Source organism: Pseudochaenichthys georgianus, chromosome 5, assembly GCF_902827115.2.
Source record: "Pseudochaenichthys georgianus chromosome 5, fPseGeo1.2, whole genome shotgun sequence".
NCBI classification, from domain to species: Eukaryota; Metazoa; Chordata; class Actinopteri; order Perciformes; family Channichthyidae; genus Pseudochaenichthys; species Pseudochaenichthys georgianus.
In genome coordinates, this window is record NC_047507.1 from 41,387,199 (window position 1) to 41,406,464 (window position 19,266).

Genomic DNA, 19,266 nt, shown 5'->3' on the forward strand with positions numbered 1-19,266 from the left:
TCCCAATAAGCTGCTAGCAACTGCAAAACACTAGTGCTAGCTAATGTTTTGCAAACTATTAAAAGTGAGGCTATTACAGTAGAGCTAACGTTAGACTAGTAGCCTCACTTCTAATATTTTGCTAAACATTTGCTAAATACATTAGCTAATGAGCTTCACATATCAACCTGAAAAACTGCGAGGCTCCACTCGCAGCCCCCCCTCCGCACCACAGTTACTCCGCTGCGAGACGCTGCACGCACCCCAACTCTGACTGACTTCTCGCGTCCCTGTGTAACTGGGTAGCGGATAGAATTGGATCAATAGATCGTGCTGTTTTTGCAACTTCAGCATAGGGGATTGGGATGTTTATTGAACTTCGGCTTTCAACTGATTTACCTTCGAAACACATGTGTGGCTCTGCCGCTCAGCGCTGCTGCTTGTCTCTGTCTGTGTCTGCGTTCTTCGCACCTGCCTGTAATCTGAGAAGTTCCCGCCTCTCTGGCTGGCTCCCGCCCGGAAAATCTTCAGTGTTGATTGACACTTCAGTAATAGCCTATCAGATAGCGCTGTGGGCGGGACATTGCTCGTGTACAGAGAGTGGTGACTGCAGACAGAGAAACGGCCGCATCAGAGCCAAAGTGTTATCGGCAATTTTATAAAAAAAAGGCCGATACCGATAATCGGTCAAATGAGGAATATCGGCCCCGATAATCGGTCGATCCCTAGTTTTAATAGATAATTATTTTATGGTGGTCCAGAGACAGGAATATAATTTCACATTTGTTATGATATAAATGATTTTTTTATGGTGGTCCAGAGACAGGGATTATAATTTGATATTTTGTATGTGTTTGCAGATGTGCTCATCAAGCACCTGGAGAAAAGATTCCAAGATCTCCAGAAAGGGAGTGTCCCTTCAAAATGTTCCATCTTCAACCCCAGTCAGTGGCCCTCTGACAGACAGAGGGCCATTGAGTCGTTGAATCAGCAAACACAAACGAGAAGAAGTGAAATTAAGAATACAATTGAAATTGTACAATATAATATTGTGGTGGTTCATCTTATAATTCTAGAGAATGCACCAGACAGCATCTAAGACCTGCAGGTCCCCCAAACCTTTCGTGAGTCATTTCGTCCACACGCATTTTTCAGGGCCATCTCTATTGGACTCAGGGCCATCTGTAAATTAGCTTAGATGGCCCACAGGGCCATCTCCCAAAATCCTTAATGTCATGCCCTGAGAACTCATTCCTAAAAAAGGTGCTACTTCAGTTGTATGGAAGTGGTTCGGGTACAAGCGGTCATACATAGAACAAACAACTGTTCTGTGTAAGGTCTGTAGAAAGACTACTTCCTAGAAAGTTAAAAGGGATGTTATTTTGTTTGAGGGTATTTTTTTATTATTCATTTCATTATCATTATTTATTATTTGTTGTATTTCAAGTTTTTTCAGGGATGGCCTACAAGAGATTTTTTTTCCAGTTTGATTTCAAAAAAATCTTTGCACATTAATGACAGCCAAGTGCTGTGATGCTGTTTTTATTTTTTATTTTTTTATTCTTGAACAACTGATTTGTTCACATAGGCCTAGACTACTTGGTAATCTCATTTATTTTTTATTGTGTTAATAAAGAAAATATGTATTGAAATGTTGCCATGGTCTGGTTTGTTTAGAAAAAAACAGAAAGAAAAAAAAAGGCCAAATCGCCCAGCCCTACGCTGACGACACCCAATTAATTCTGTCCTTTCCCCGCTCAGAGACCCAGGTCGTCGCACGCATCTCTGCTTGTCTAGCTGACATCTCTCAGTGGATGTCTGCTCATCACCTCAAGCTCAACCTTGACAAGACTGAACTGCTTTTCCTTCCGGGAAAAGATTGTCCCACTCTTGACCTAACAATCAACATCGGCACCTCTGTTGTTTCCCCGACTCAGACTGCAAGGAATCTGGGTGTGATCCTAGATAACAACCTGTCCTTCACTGCAAACATCGCTGCTACAACCCGTTGCTGCAGATACACGCCTTACAACATCAGGAGGATGCGTCCCCAGCTGACCCAGAAAGCCACGCAGGTTCTGGTCCAGGCTCTCGTCAGCTCACGCCTAGACTACTGCAAAGAGCTGGCTGGTCTACCTGCATGTGCCATCCGACCTCTGCAGCTCATCCAGAATGCAGCGGCTCGTCTGGTCTTCAACCTTCCTAAATTCTCCCACACCACGCCGCTCCTCCGCTCCCTCCACTGGCTTCCGGTAACTGCTAGAATCCACTTCAAGACAATGGTACTTGCGTACCATGCTGCGAATGGATCTGGCCCTTCCTACATCCAGGACATGGTTAAACCGTACACCCCAGCACGTGCACTCCGCTCTGCATCAACCAAACGGCTCGATGCACCCTCGCTGCGAAGGGGACCCAAGTTCCCATCAGCAAAAACATGTGGGTTTGCTATCCTGGCTCCAAAATGGTGGAATGAGCTCCCCATTGACATCAGGACAGCAGATAGCTTACACACCTTCCGGCGCAGACTGAAAACTCATCTCTTTCGACTCTACTTCGAGCGATAGAACTATTAACAAAGCACTTGTATACTAATAAAGGGCTGGCTTATCTAAAGCCAGTTGAGTAGCACTTGAAATGTTTTTGCTCTATGAAACCTGATGTACTTATATGATTCTGTTTTCTTCAAGTTTGTATTTTGTTGGTCGAACGCACTTATTGTAAGTCGCTTTGGATAAAAGCGTCAGCTAAATGCAATGTAATGTAATGTTAATACGCTAAGGAGAAGTGGTGGGTTTTAAAGGTGACATGTCATGCTTTTCCGGTTATTGCCCGTCCCCTTGTGGTTATGAAGGTTTTTATGCATGTAAACGGTGTGCAGAGTCAAAACCCTCAAAGTACACCCTGTAGGGAGTAAAACTCTAAAACAGAAAACACCTCCCCAAAACGCCTCGTTGGAGATACGTCACTGTCCATTTGATTCTTCCGGGGACATCATGATGTCATGTCGTCCCCGGAACGAAATGGACCAATCCGTGGAGCCGTTACGTTATGTCCGCGGAGCCGTTACGTTAAGCCCCCGCTGATTGGTCCAAATTGACCAATCCACGAACTTCCTCACACACTCAATGCATGCAGCTCTGCTGATCTCTCCTCCCTGGCTGCAGGCTGATAACAGACAGTTGAGATCGCGGCGAAATTCTCTCTGCAGACCCATTCTCACAGCGTTTATCAACCTTTGTCTTACTCAATATCAAGCCACACTTATTGTTTTTACTTCGGCTGTGACTTTGTGTGTGCTCAGGGTGAGTTTGGCTGTGTATCGCTAAACAAGGAAATCACACCTCCACGGAGCTTAGCGCCATTCACAACGTCCCGACCAATCGGAGCACACTGGGCTCACAGGGAGGGGGGGGGGCAAGAGCTGCAACGAGCCGTTTAGTGGAGAGTGAAAACACATACTTTACAGAGATGCTGTATGCGAAACCAATGTGAGTTTGGAAAATTGCACAGTCTAAATCTATTCTAGTAGACCACAACCGTGGAATTATGATCAGTGGAAATGGCCATGACATGTGACCTTTAAGAAATAAATACTAAATACCAATAAAGATAAACAAATATTTTGGAGTACACTTCCACAACCTACTAACTAGTGTTGGGGGGAAACGATTATTTCGAAAACGATTAATCGGGCGATTATTTGATCGATTAGTCGACTAATCTAACGATTATTTGTCTGTTGTTCAATTCATAGAAAACGTCATTTAAAAAAAACGTAATGTAAAAAAAAATGTTTTCACAATACTGTGTCTCAGGGGATCTTAATATTTAACAAACTATTAATGTGTTATACCAGATTAACGGTAATAATCTCAGCTAACTGCCGATACAAACCATGTTTACCAAAACAAAACACAAGTCTCATAAGAAGCATCTAAATGACCCATGAGCGAAAAATGCTAACGGACATTGGCACAGAACTCAAGATAAAAGTACCCTTATTACTCATCGTAGCTGCACATACAAGATATCCGATTAAAGCTGAGACTCCACAGATTATGTAGGTATATAGTATCATCACTGAGTGATCCGGACTCGCGACAGGGGAAGCAAATACAGTCATCACAACACGTACCTTTACAGAGCTTCTAGGGAGATCGTCTCACCACCGTAGCTGTCAATTTGATCAAAAGACGTGTTCAATGGCATTAAAATGAGAAAAAACGCGGCTGAATCGGTTAATCCATAGGTTGTTAACGTCTATGTATAAAAAAATGATTGAATTTATAATCCATAATTCCATTTGTATGTAAAAATCGGAGAGCAAATGCTAGCTGCTAATGGTAGCCACCACAGCTAGCTGCCGCTTTAAATGTTCCAACATAGCCGTTGTGCTTGTGTGATATGCCAACTCCATTTGGCAAAGACTGCACATGACAATATCTTTGCGTTTTGGACTAACTTTAAAATATTCCCATGCTTTTGAAGACCTAGGGCGAGATGTTTTCGTTTGAGGGCTTCGTGCGCAATCCTGTGAGGAGGAGGTGGTAGCCGTTGCAGTCTCCATTGTGTTTGAAGTGCGATTGCGAACTGCTTGTTGCTTTGTTTACACACCCACGTGTGTGTAGCGACGCGTCGACGCGGACATATGTCGTCGACGATATTTTGAAGTCGACGCGTCGCTCCAGCACTACTACTAACTAATGTCACTTACAACCTGTAATGTTTAATTATACTGCTACACGCAGTACTCTTAATCGATTATTATTCGTCAGGGCTGCCGAATAATCGATTTTGATCATGGTTAGTTTCTGGCAACCCTACTATGTATGTAGTATGTACTGTATGATGTACATATGTAGAGTTGTAGAAAAGACATGGTGTACAGACAGTACAGTACACTCTGACTGTACAGTCACTACAGTGTATACTGTATAGTAGGTGTGTAACAGTGTAATGCGTATAGTCTACTCTACACGCAAAGTTTTAGGGATTTAGGCTCAGTCAGCTCAGGGACTGTTTGGTTACTTCAGTTTGGTAAATGAAATAAATGTTTGAACTTTGTAGTAGTTCACTGTAGTTGCTGTCATAAGTCATTTGTAGACTAAGTGGCAAAAAGTGTTTTTTTTACATTTGTACTTTGTAGAGAAATGTAGACACAAGTTGGAAGGGAGCACAATAAACCTGACGAGTTTGAATTTGAGTTGGTTATGAGTTTATTTTCAATTGATAATTAGCTCACAATAAGTTCACTTTAGTTACTCACACAACTTGACACAAGCCATGGGTTCAGGTCCGGACTTATAAGTCCGGACCTGAACCTGAACCTCTGGACTTGAGTACGGACCTGGACCTGAACCTGAATGTGAGTTCTGTCCGCAGCACTAGACATAGGTGATATATATCAAAATGGCTTCAAATTTATTCATTATTGTATGGATGTCACATCCTCTAGGGGGGTCCGGGGTTATGCCCCCCCCGGGAAGATTTTTTTTTTAACAATTTAAAGTAAAATGCTTCAATCTGGTGCACTTTGAGCACACATTACTAGAGACCTGATCTAGGGGGTAAAACTCTAAAACACCCATATGAAAAAGATTGGTTTACATTTTAATAATCAAATAAGTATGTGAACATAACCAATAACCTACCATAGCCAATAACAAATAAATGTGGCTTATTTTATTTTTGTTGTTCATTCATATCTTATTTGATCTAGTTAACATTTATTTATGCATATTTTTGTATCTCTCCAAATTTAAACGATATTTTTGGTTTACTGTCCTTTAGTATACATTGGAATGATTTCAAACCTGTTTTTATTTATCCAAATAATTAGGGATGCACGATATTGTTTTTTTTAAACCGATAACTTCCTGCTTCTCAAGACCGATACCGATAATAATATAATATATATTAAATGTACCTGTAGTTTTTGCACACCTGGTGGTAAAAAAAAAAGACTAAGTGAGCAAATGACATGAGCATTACTACTATGAACAAAACAAAACCAAGAACAGTTTTGACTCTTCAAAGTGACCATATTTATTTTCCCAAATAAAGTTCTTGCCTTTTTCAAAATCCTCGTCGATAGGTAAAAGCCCCGGTGCCTTTGCAGCTGGCTTTGGATTCGCCGCTAGTTTAGCAGCGCAGGCGTCTTCGTACGCTGTTAACACACTATCGTAGCGATGACGATGTTTCAGGTGACTGATTAGGTTGGAAGTATTATAGCTCGTTGCTTTTGTCCCTCCTCGTGGAACTTCTGCATTGCATTTGTTAATACAAGCGAACTATCTAACTCTGAAACTTTGAAATAGTCCCATACTACCGACAACATGTTTGTTTACTGTCCTGGCTTCACGGCCGCACACCATTTACGTCACAGCCAGGCATGAGTTAGGGAGCGCTGGATTTGTGAAAAACTCCCCTCTTCCTAAACCACTAATACCACAGTACTGGCAAAACGGGAGGAGCCGAGAGAAAAACAAGCGCCCCTCATCCCAATCCACCCACACCGCAGTATCTTTTTCTTTTTTTTACCTCAAAAATATATTGTATATTATCGGGGCTATTAATACTTTTATCGGGTTTATCGGGATGACGTCATAATTCCTAATATCGGACCGTGGAGTGGTCAATTTGGACCAATCAGTGGGGGCTTAACGTAACAGCTGCGCGGACGTAACGCAACGGCTCCACGGATTGGTCCATTTCGTTCCGCGGACGACATGACATCATGATGGACCCGGAAGAATCAAATGGACAATGACGTATCTCCAACGATGCGTTTTGGAGAGATATTTTCTGTTTTAGAGTTTTACTCCCAGTCCCTACATGGTGTACTTTGAGGGTTTTGACTCTGCACACCGTTTACATGCATAAAAACCTTCATAACACACAAGGGGACGGGTAATAACCGGAAAAGCATGACATGTCACCTTTAACATATCGAAACACTCAGAGAGTCCTTTACCTCACTGAGCCTCTCAGTCTGACAGGAGAGCTCTCCTCCACCTCTACTTCTTATATCCGTTAGCGCAGCTAGCACCAGATTCTAATAACAACTGCGCCGGTACCGGTGCGCCCTCTCCCTCTCCCACACTCGCACTTTGGCTGTGAGCTGCGGGCGCCTGATAAGCCAACATCCCCCACTTTCATCTCTTACAGCACCCATCGTACAGGGCAAATGAAAAGTGTAACCGGGGTTAAAAGGGTGTTACATTTACTTAATTATGAATGTTGTTACATCAAGGCCAACAATTAGGATGAGCACCAACAGTCAAAAATGTTTTTTCCCTCCCAGAGCTACCAGCGCAGCGCCCCCCAGACCTGGTGCCCTAGGGCATGCCAAAAATCGGCCCTGCCTAGTACATACAGTGGCAATGTCTCAACATTTAGCAAAAATACACCTTTATTGAACATACAGTAACACAATACTACAAATCCACATAACAAACAAAAATGAAAAAGGGTCGCCACTTATTATTGTAATAACAATTTTTTTTTATTAAAATAATAAGTGGCGACCCTTACCTGGCTGGCGCCCCCTAGTAGCTGCGCCCATATTTCAGCAGCGGCGCTGCGCCGCCACTATTTGTATATAGGGGAAACACTGCCCCGCAAACGATAACGGGTCCCAAGATGGATAGATCTGCAAACGGAACCCTCTGGGGGGCCAAACGGCTCAGTGTGTACGTCCTATACGATCATTTCCTGATAACGATGAAGCCATAGCCCCACCTCTGCTGCTCACTGCTGTAGCATGGTCAGTAGCTACTGGCTACTGCTACTGACCATGCTACAGATGTTAGTGCAAAATCTACAGCTCCTCTTCCACAACCATCGGCAACAAGTGGACATGGAGAACTACAGTTGCAAGAAAAAGTATGTGAACCCTTTGGATTCTCCACACATAGCGTTGTGTGTTCTTTCCAAACCACTCAACTTTGGTTTCATCTGTCCACAGAATATTTTGCCAGTAGTGCTGTGGAACATCCAGGTGCTCTTTTGCAAACTTCAAACATGCAGCAATGTTTTTTCTGGACAGCAGTGGCTTCCTCCGTGGTGTCTCCATTCTTGTTCAGTGTTTTACGTATCGTAGATTCGTCAACAGAGATGTTGGCATGTGCCAGAGATTTCTTTAAGTCTCTAGCTGACACTCTAGGATCCTTCTTCACCTCATTGAGCATTCTGCGCTGTGCTCTTGCAGTCATCTTTACAGGACGGCCACTCCTAGGGAGAGTAGCAACAGTGCTGAACTTTCTCCATGTATAGACAACTTGTCTTACCGTGGACTGATGAACATCAAGGCTTTCAGAGACACTTTTGTAACCCTTTCCAGCTTTATGCAAGTCAACAATTCTTAAATCGTAGGTCTTCTGAGAGCTCTTTTGTGCGAGGCATGGCTCACATCTGGCAATGCTTCTTAAGAATAGCAAATTCAAAACTGGTGTATTTTTTATAGGGCAGGGCAGCTTTAACCAACACCTCCAATCTCGTCTCATTGATAGACTCCAGGTTGGCTGACTCCTGACTCCAATTAGCTCTTGAAGAAGTCTTTAGCCTCGGGGTTCACATACTGTTTCCACCCTGCACTGTGAATGTTTACATGGTGTGTTCAATAAAAACATGAAAACATATAATTGTTTGTGTGGTATTAGTTTAAGCAGACTGTGTTTGTCTATTGTTGTGACTTAGATGAAGATCAGAACACATTTTATGACCAACTTATGCAGAAATCCAGGTAATTTCAAAGGGTTCACATTAGAGATGTCCCGATCCGATCACGTGATCGGAGCCGATCACGTGATCGGAGCCGATCACGTGATTTTCAAAAAATCGGGGATCGGGATTTTTTTTTTTTTTATATACACTTTTTTTTTTTTTTATTTAATGTTACAAAACAAAAATGACCATGTTCACGTCTTAAAGTCATCCTGAGGACTTAGTTTTGGTTTAAAATTACACAACATCATGTATGTGTTGCTTTCTTTGGGCTTGTTTGCATAGACCTGGTTGCTTATTCCTCTCAAAGCTGGCAACAGAGTGGGCGTAGTGTCTAATAGTAGCAGTAAGCTAACGAGAGGCTACGTTCAGCTGGTGACTCGGGAGTCGGGACAGAGAAAATGTCAGGAGTTTGGAAGTATTATAAAATTGAAAGCGAAGGCAGTGTAACAGCCAGATGCAATGTTTGCAAGAAGGAGGTTCCGCGTGGTGGAAAGAACAGAGCTACGTTCAACGCGACCAATCTAATACGCTACCTGAGAAACAAACACCAACAACAACACGGCGAGTACACAGCGGCCACTCAGGTAACGGCACTGAAACAACCGACACTTTCAGAGACTTTTAAAAGGAAAGAGAAACTGCCCCAGAACAGTAAAAAGGCCAACACAATAACAGCCAAGATAGCTTAATTCATCGCGTTGCATGACCAGCCGTTATCTGTTACCTTTTTTTTCTCTTAATGCATTGCATAAAGATCGGATCGGGAAAAATCGGTATCGGCAGATTGTCAAAATCAAATGATCGGAATCGGATCGGGAGCAAAAAAAGGTGATCGGGACATCCCTAGTTCACATACTTTTTCTTGCAACTGTATATGAACAGTTGAACTACATCCACCACGGGGCATAAACAGAAGGGCAACCATGCTCGGGAGTCTTCTTCGCTACTTTTGGTGTATTTTGTGGCGAAAGTACAGCGCCACTTACAGGCCCGGCATATGTACTACAGCGTCTCCAGCGCTCCTGAGCGGTCTCGTGTGAACGGAAGACTTTTTTGATATCGTATTTGGTTCGTTTGCGTTTCGTAAGCGTTTGCGTGTACATGGGGTCTAAGAGGCTTCGGCTTGTCGAGGTTAGTGAAAGTTGACTGAACGCTAGAGACCGGAGAATAGAGACACGGCAACTAGGGATGGGAATTTGAAAGCAAATGTATATTCGAATATTCGACCCCCCAAAAAACGGTTAACCGGTTAACCGAAATGTACATATCCTATAAAATAAAATTGGGTAAAAAATAATTTTTTTAAAAGATTTTCTTTTTTTTTCTTTTTACATTTTTTTTTGGGATAATTTTTGTTGATAAATACATTACATACATGTTCAAATAAGTGTAGAAACCAAGTAGAATTTGTCAAATGTATTGAACTGGTGATCACAGTTTGACAGCTATAGGCCTACAGCTTTCATGTGCGGGATTCACAATCAGGCCAGCTGTAGAGAAGACCCTCTCAGCTGGAACGGAGGTTGCGGGTATAGTAAGGTATAGTATGTAGCCTATATAAGTTTAATTTGGCATAGTTTGACCTCTACACCGCACTCACTAACCTGGTCGAAATATTTCCACACATTACTCCTTTTTGACGCCATGTCTGTGTCGGACTCTTCTTAGAATGTAAATAATTACCGGACTATGACTGGTAAAATATGTTGAATACCGGCAAAACTAAATCTCTCCAGTCAAAATGTCTATGTACTTTGCCGCCACACACGGTTGCCGAGCAGCGCTTATTGTTGTTTAGGCTGGCCAATCATGTGTCGCGAGTGTTGACAGGGGGCGGGGGAGCACGCTCTTGAACTGTTAGCGCCGGAACCTCGCAACGGCTGCGGAGCACATTTGCCCCACATTTGGGCCTTGGGTTTGAGTCTGCATGATCTGCGTGTAGGGAGGGGCAGCAGCCATATCTTTGGCTAGAACTAGCTAGATCTGATGGATTTGGACATAAACATGAGTGAAGTATAACCGGACACGAGAGAGAGATCAGCACCTGCAGCTCTGCCCGCTGTGAGGGACCGGTGAGCGGAGCAAAACACACCTTTAGACGTCACACATTTAGCTATGGCACTGTCGTATATATATATATACACATTGAATTATTCAATTTGATAATATCAACTTAGGCATCACTCCCGGAAAAAAATAATAATAAAAAAATATATATAACTCATATTCGAACACATGAATAATTTTGAATATTCAATTAATCGTTCCCATCCCTAACGGTAACTAAAGCTTCCCTTGTAACGTGTTTATATGGATTTATTAAACAGACTGCAAGTCACAACACAACCTGGCTGAGAGGGCTTTTAGGGAGGGGTGAAAGCGCACGCACGGGCAGGATGTATAACGCAAGACAAATTGAGAACATCATTGCGAAAGGGAATGCAGCAAAATAATTGTTTTCATGATCGTTGCATGGCAAAATCGAGATTAAAATACGATTAATTGCACAGCGCTAGAGTACAATCGTAATGGGAGAACAGAACCGATGGCAGTGCTATTTATGGCGCATTTCCACTAGGGTTGCCAGAAACTGACCATGACCAAAATCGATTATTCGGCAGCCCTGGCGAATAATAATCGATTATTCGACCGACCCCGACCCCCCACGCAGGCTTCCTCCAAGTTTACAGTAAAACAAACTGGTGGTGTGACCAATGACAATTATTAATACTATTACTATTATTAGCATATATATATATTTATATATATTTTGGTTGAAAATAAGCCAGAAAAAAAAAAAATACATAAATAAAAAAAAAATATATATATAAATAAAATCGATTTTTAAAAATAATATTCGATTATGGAGACTTTAGCGAATATTCGAATAATCGCTGGCATCCCTAATTTCCACTGCAGGGCCTCGCACGGCTTAGTACGGCATAGTTAGGCCAGGCACACTTTATGCTGCGTTTCCACTACAGTTTAGTAGCTGGGGTAGTAACTATAGTAACGCAGTTTAGACAGAGCTGTGACGTCATCTTCAATGCGAAACACGAAACACAAAACCAACATCAGCCGTTAGCTCTTAGCACTCACACTCACAGCTCTTCATATCTGTTCAGAAACTAGACAAAAGTTAAACAAGTACAAACCACAGACTGCCTGTGTCATGGCAAATACAGTCGCTGGTTTATTTATGTTTGTATAGGCCGTTGTTGTGAGTGTGGACGGTCGGAGCATATACAACGTTAGCTTAGCCGATCTGCATTCAGAAAACACGGATTTTAAAAGGTTCTTCGCCTTCCGTCTGTCTGCAGACTTGTCAAAGCATTAATTCATGGTTTTTACTAACCGGTATCAGTATGTTGTTACTTCGGCATCATTTGAAACGTGTATTACAATTAAATCACAGTCAAATATGTTCATTGTGTTGTAGTTGCCAGCGATTCTCTCACTAGTTTAGCATAACCGGTTGTTGGCCCGGAAAGAACCTCGATTTTGGAGAGCCAGAAAAACTGTGAAAAAGTACCCGCTAGCCGGAACTACGCCTAGTGGAAACGCAACCAAAAACGGGCCGGGCACGGCACGCTTAAACCGCGCTGTAGTGGAAATGCGCCATTAGATGATGCAAACATCTGGCACCACAGTAGTGTTGTCACGATACCAACATTTTGGTTTCGATACCGATACCAAGTCAAGAATTGCAATTCAGATTATTTTTCGATACTTTTCTTTTATTATTTTCATGATCAATACAATTGTAGTTTATCTGTTAAGTGTTTTCTTACGACATGGTCTCTTCTTTATACTTGAGTTTATGTGATTTCTTTGATAGTTAACTTTATATTTTATTAACATGTAATAGTACAGTAATATAAATAATTATTGACAAAATGTACATTGCAGATGTTAGCCACATTGGTAAGTTAGCTAAAAACATAGCCATATTAGACAGTTATCATTGCCATTAATTGCCTCGTCAAACTACTAAAACGTTCGTTTGTCACAAAATAAATTAAACTGGTTTGACTTAGATTTGAGGGCATGGGCTTGAGCATGATGTAATTATGTTATCTATCACATTCGCCAACCTGTCCGTCTTTACATTCTTTAAACAGCTCTGGATGCCGGTCGGCGAGGTGCTTAGCCAAGTCTGATGTGTTGGCTCCCTTGGTTTGCAGGGATCTAAAACATGTCTTACAGACAGGCCTCGTGGTGTCCGTAGGCTTGCCCTCGCTGTCAGAGATATCGCTCAAATACTTCCACATTTCGCTTCTGGCGTCTTTTTTGTCAACAAGCCGAGGCGCAGCGGCAGTTGCACTCCCACTTGCAGCCACTTGCTCCCCGTTTTCTCACATGCTCTGGCAGCTAGCGTGTGCATGAGAGAGGGGAGGCACTTAGAGCGTGCTTGAGAGGGGCGGGACTGCAGGCACGGCTGCAGTGCAGGGAGTGGAAGCAGAGCGCTGAACACACGGCTCTAATTAAAACAGCGCTTTCTCACCGGAGTACTTTTCCCCGTCATTCTTAAAGTATCGATACTAATGAAACGGAGGATATCGCGGTACCTTTCAAGTAGTGGTACACCGTGCAACACTATACCACAGTAAGAATTATTATTATTGTACTTTGAACTTTCCAAGGGGCCTGGGTTAAGGCTGCACAATATATCAAATATTAATCTCGAATCATCCGCCAGAGCAAACTAAAAGGTTGTCCATCTGAGGCAAAGGAACAAAAAGAAAACTCACTATAATGACGGACACACCTTCCCCAGTCGTGTTTCTCATGAACATCAGATGGACAGAAGGGAAAAGCAGTCCAGCAAGAGGGACATTCTTCTACAAACACAACTTTGACATGAAGTGCTTTGATTTTAGAAGCTTTTCCCTGGTCGACTTACAGAACTTTATCGGAATTTATCAAAAATTGTGAGAACTAGATTATGACTGTTGGTCAAAATGATGGACAACCGGATGATATTTATCTCTACTGGATAAAGGCATTCCCCCACTGGGGGCGTCACGAGTACAACAACAACAACACGAGTAATGCTAAATACCTTACTGCAAATATAAAGAGAAAGAGAGGATTTGATAACCTGCCTTTGTCAAAGTTGAAAGGAAAAATTAAGTTTGAAGTCTTCGTTGGGAATACGGAGCTTCTGTTTTATGAAATGTTACTGTTGGATATGTCCAATCGGTACATTGCGTTTGATTTATGCCTTTATTCGCAATGTGATAGATCAGAAAAATTGTCTTAGCCATGAATACTACTGTTTTGTAGTATTAATGACCAAAAACAGCAGTTCAAAAACGATATAGACACAGAAATACATGAAAAAAAAAAGCCTCAATGCTTCAACTGTAGCAGCGATAGCGCTGTTGAGATGCTGAGAGGCCGGTGTCCTGGGAGCGCAGTGTTGGTCGCCATTAACACAGCAATGTCCAGTTGCCTGAATAGACCGGGACCAGACTGGGGATAAGGGACACACAATGGAGAACAAAGGCCAAGTAGGTGCTATCAGAGGGGTGGGGGAGAGAGCAGTGGACAGCAGGGACAACGACACAAAATCAATCATCTGTTTCAGAGCAAACAAGCCAACAACCATCAGTTTGAGACTCGCCAACATACGAAAAAAGGAGAGACAACAAAAAACCTAGTGTTGGCTGCTTGACTACCTTTCTTATTCACTTCTGACTTTCCATTTCCCTCTAAAGGAAAGCTAAAGGCACGCTGCTTTTATATAAAGACTGAATCCTCATCATAAAAAAACCTCCAAAACTAAAAAAGGTACGCAAATTAAACCTAGCCTAAATCTTCATTGTTGTCCATTTGAGATTGTTGGTAGACACACAGGCTTCACAATGGCAGTACTCCCTGCAAGCCATGTTGTCTTCCAAATATGGGGAGGGGAGTTTTCCAAGGACAAGTCTAAAACAGCCGTCTCGTTAGATAAACTCATGCTCTAGCATAACATAAACCAGAGACACCCTGTCACACGTGATCTTCATGACAAACACGTTTACATGACATTTCCTGGCCGACTGTTTCATCAAAAGCCACAGAAAGGCTTGTCCTGGCTCCAACAACATTAGCAGAACAACAAACGTATTGAGACCAACCAATGCCAAATTTGTAAGGTGTCGCACAAGACAAAAAGTCACAGAGGATTGGCAGCCATTTTGAACTGCTGTAGGGCTTTAACTGTCCTGCTCTGACTGTTACAGGGTCAAAAGGAAAACAACTAAACTAAAAGATCTTAAGGGGGAAAAAGTGTAAATGTGTTTGTGTATCTTCCCAACAACAACCATTTGATCAAGGTGACAGAGCAAGGCCCCTGTGAAATGGAAAGCCTGGCCAGAGCCATTTGTTTCCTCTTGTTTTTAGCACTGCTGCTGTGCATTACAAAACAGGGCAGCTGTGAGCGCGTTGGTGTCGAGTGGCTTGACTTTGGTGCAAACGCTCTCCTGCTTGTTTTCTGCTGCCCTGCTCCTTATTTGCTCTCTCTTCCCCCGACAACACCCTCTGAGTAAACACACTTGGAAATGTGTTGCACATATTGCAATCTACGTTTCACCTTGCACAAAGTATGTGGTATTCTCGATCATTATTTGGTCTCCTTAGTTACATGAGAAAAAAAGAGACACACAGGAAAGGGGGAGAGGAACGAGAAAGGAATGTGGTGAAGCCTAAAATGTCTGCCTGGAGTTCTAAAGGTGGACAGACCACTCTGATTATTACTGAGCTTTCTCCTGCTATAAGTTCGGCCAAGTATCACAAGAAAGCGAGACAAGCAGCGTGACAGTGAGAGAAAGAAAAAGAAATGAAGGACAAAACATAAGGGTGCAATAAAACAAGAACGGGAGAGAGAGAGAGAGAGATAGGATTACGTAGATTGCTTCCTCCGCCTCCTCCATTATCCTCCCAAGAAGCATTGCTTCTCGGCACGAAACAGAATTAACCAGCACAGCCCTCTGCAACACTGCTCCCCCAACGCAGAGAAAAGGCTGCGCCCAATTGGAGCAGCTCCAGAGCTTCTGCACCAATAGGAATGCACCGAAGAGGCAGGCGTCAGAGTGACTTGTTTTTAACCCTGTTGTGCAAGTCGGACACACAGCAGCTGCAGAGGGGAAGATGCAGAGCGGGCTGGGTACATGGACTGTTGCTATATCTATCCCCCATGCTTCTCATATGCAAAGAAAATACAAATAAATACATATTTGACTCAGTAGCTTAATATTTTATATAAGACTAAGAACATGAGTTGCTATAAGCTAATACATTTTAGTTAGGTTAAACTACAATTCAAGATCAAATGCACATAATTGATTTAATAAATGTAATATGTTTGATCTGTATATGTGCAGACCCACAATACTTGCTTGGTTGACTTGGTCACATAAGCACAAGACGCAGGAAACCTTTTTAACATATCAATAGCTACACCTGCCCTCAATGCAAGGATACAAAGTGTCATCAGCATGCAAATGAAAAGCTAAAAGGACAGGGTTCTCCCCCTCCCTTATTCCTCACAGCAACACCCCCTGCTCCCTCTTTTCCGACCGTCTGCACCATGTCAGAATCCTGTCTCCTCTTTTGGAAATCAGCCAGCATCCTGCTTCACTCTGTCTTTTACAAGCAGGAACACAGAGCGGGATTACAATTCTGTTCCGAGTATGATCCAGACGCACTACAACACAGTGCTGACACATTCTACTTATGTTTTCAAGGGCATGTCACCTTGCAGTTACATTTCTTGGTTTGTAACCACTCTGTGAATGAGAAAGACAGGCTTTAACTCTTTAGTAAACACAAAACTGGGCCAGGCTAACCTTGTATGTCCATACATTCCTTAGATCCACAATGTTTTAGAGGCCCACATTGGGAACACACACACACACACACACACACACACACACACACACACACACACACACACACACACACACACACACACACACACACACACACACACACACACACACACACACACACACACACACACACACACACACACACACACACACACACACACACACACACACACACACACACACACACACACACACACACACACACACACACACACACACACACACACACACACACACACACACACTTTGAAAGCAGTCCTCTCTCACCCGTTGTAACCCAACACCCACAACACATGTATCTCACTCCATCACACAGTCTGAAGCTGCCTGAGAGCACTGGAAAACCAACATGGCGGGTCAGAGCAGCAACAAGCTGCCAAGCACTTCACTCTTAGCTTTCCCAGGGTGGCAGGGTGAGTTAAAACGGCACGTCAGGGTCAGGGGGAATGCTGGGGGGGGGGGGGGGGGGGGGCTCATGTTTCCAATGGTTCTGAGAGGCCAGGTTTGCATGTTGCAGCCCACAGTCTATTAAAAGATGTGAAACATATTCAGAGAATGTCAGTCGCAACCAATGAAAACAAGGATCAGTGCACTGCATCATGGCTTCCAACAGGCATCAAGATCAACCCAAATACTTGGTGCTGGCTGAATGCTCTCAGTGGGGCACAGGTGAAATATTTGTATTTATGGAGCAAGAAACACACAAATACATTATTTCAATCTCAAAGAGTTGATTTTAACCATGTTTTTGGGTGGTTTGATTATCCTTGATCAGTGAACGCAGTACTTTAAAGTGAGAATATATTAAATATGACTGTAACAGAATCACCCTGACACCAGGTATTGTGCAGAAAATAATTGAATCTAAACGAGGAAAGATTTCTGAGAGTATAAATTGTAATATGTTTGGAGCTGAAATTATGACAGGTACGACACAACTATCTCTGCAGAGATGTAATCACACATCCGTGGGCACATGAATTGACCTAACCATGTCCGAGGTATTACAATGAGCTGGTTCTCCGTGTACCCGGCTCCGTGCTCCGCACGATGCGGGGCTGCGCGCTGCAGCTGAGGGGAGAGCAGCTACAGGCGATGGCGAGGGCAGCCATTAATGCTCCGAAACCGCGGGGTCCTAATACATATAAAAACTCACAAAAACATAACACTGGGCGCTTTCTAATCTCAGTCCATTCTGCCCTGTCCCAAACCATGGTAGTGGCTAGCTCACAGATCTCAGTGTTACATTTCAACTCGGAATGATTATCCACTATATTTCGGAAATGTATAGCTTAATATTGAGAACCAAACTCAATCTAAAAATGGGAAGGGTTACATGTATTGCATTCTCTCATATCAATAAAAGGTCTGAATAATGTAATGCCACGCAAGTTCTTTACAAACGCATCCGCTTCGAGGTCTCTAACTTGCTTGAAACTTGTGATTGCTGCATACCTACTCAACAATGATATTCACACGTTGAAATAAAAATGGAGGCTAAAAAAGGAAACAAGAGCTCCCCTCTAAATACCACCCATTTCTCTTAACCGCCACAGAGGCTGGGGGTTGGTAGGTGGGGGAGGTGAAGAAGAGCAAGTCACTACCCAACAGATCTGGTTTTCTGATTGCTGAATACCAAAACACACAGGGAAAGAATAACAAGCACAAATAGAGAAAAACACAACCCAGCCACAGCTCGATTCACACGCCTGAGCGAAATCAGGAATGTTGCCAAAGACAGAAGCATTAACATGAAGTAGTCGAACACCACCATGATGCAGACACTATTATTTAATTAAAATAAACGTATAAGTGCAAAAACCCACTGCAATAATAGATGCAGCTTAAAAAGTCAGGCTTAAACATAGTTAAGGTCCATGGAATGTCTGCAGAAAAGAAGCGGTTCAAAATAAGGACACAATCAACTGGAAAACATCCAAAAAGTTAGCTTAAAAGCTAATATAGCATTTGTTGCCTATGGCTGGTCTGCTAACAAACACAGCAGCTGGCTGCTCAGCTAACATGAGTCGTCAATAATGATCTAATTGCAAGTTATGTCATTGATAACTTGAAAAATTCGACAATTTTGGCGTCTCAGAAAAACATTGAAGACATTAATGTCGAAAGGACAGTGCCCAAAATATATTTTGGCTTCCAACTAACAAGTTTGCATATTATCTTAACGATACTGCCTGATTCTGAACTTCCCTACTAAACACATCTGTTGTAGGTCTAACGTATTTAAAGGCTCAACTCAACCTAATAACATCTATGTTACATTTAATTAATTGCATAGATGTGCTGCTGGAGTTGTTTGGTCTGTGTAACGTTAGTGTATGTTTAGGCTTTGCGGACACACATTATCGAAACTTGCTCCACAAAAAAAAATTAAAGCAATAGTTCAACACGACACCAATCCGTAGCTTAGAGGGTTTGTGGCAAAACACAATATCCCTATAACGTGTATTGGTCGTCCAGGTCGTACAACATTATAACGTTAACCAAGTGTGACTGGTTTGTTCCTGGTATGAAGACTGAGAAAAACTGAACTGCAGGGACCCTGAATGGAGCAAACGTTACACCAGTCAAACTCTCGAAAACTTGCAGGATGGTGTCGATAGCTTTGGAGACATGTTTGCTTAAAATAATGTTTTAGCATTATCTATTATAACACCATTAG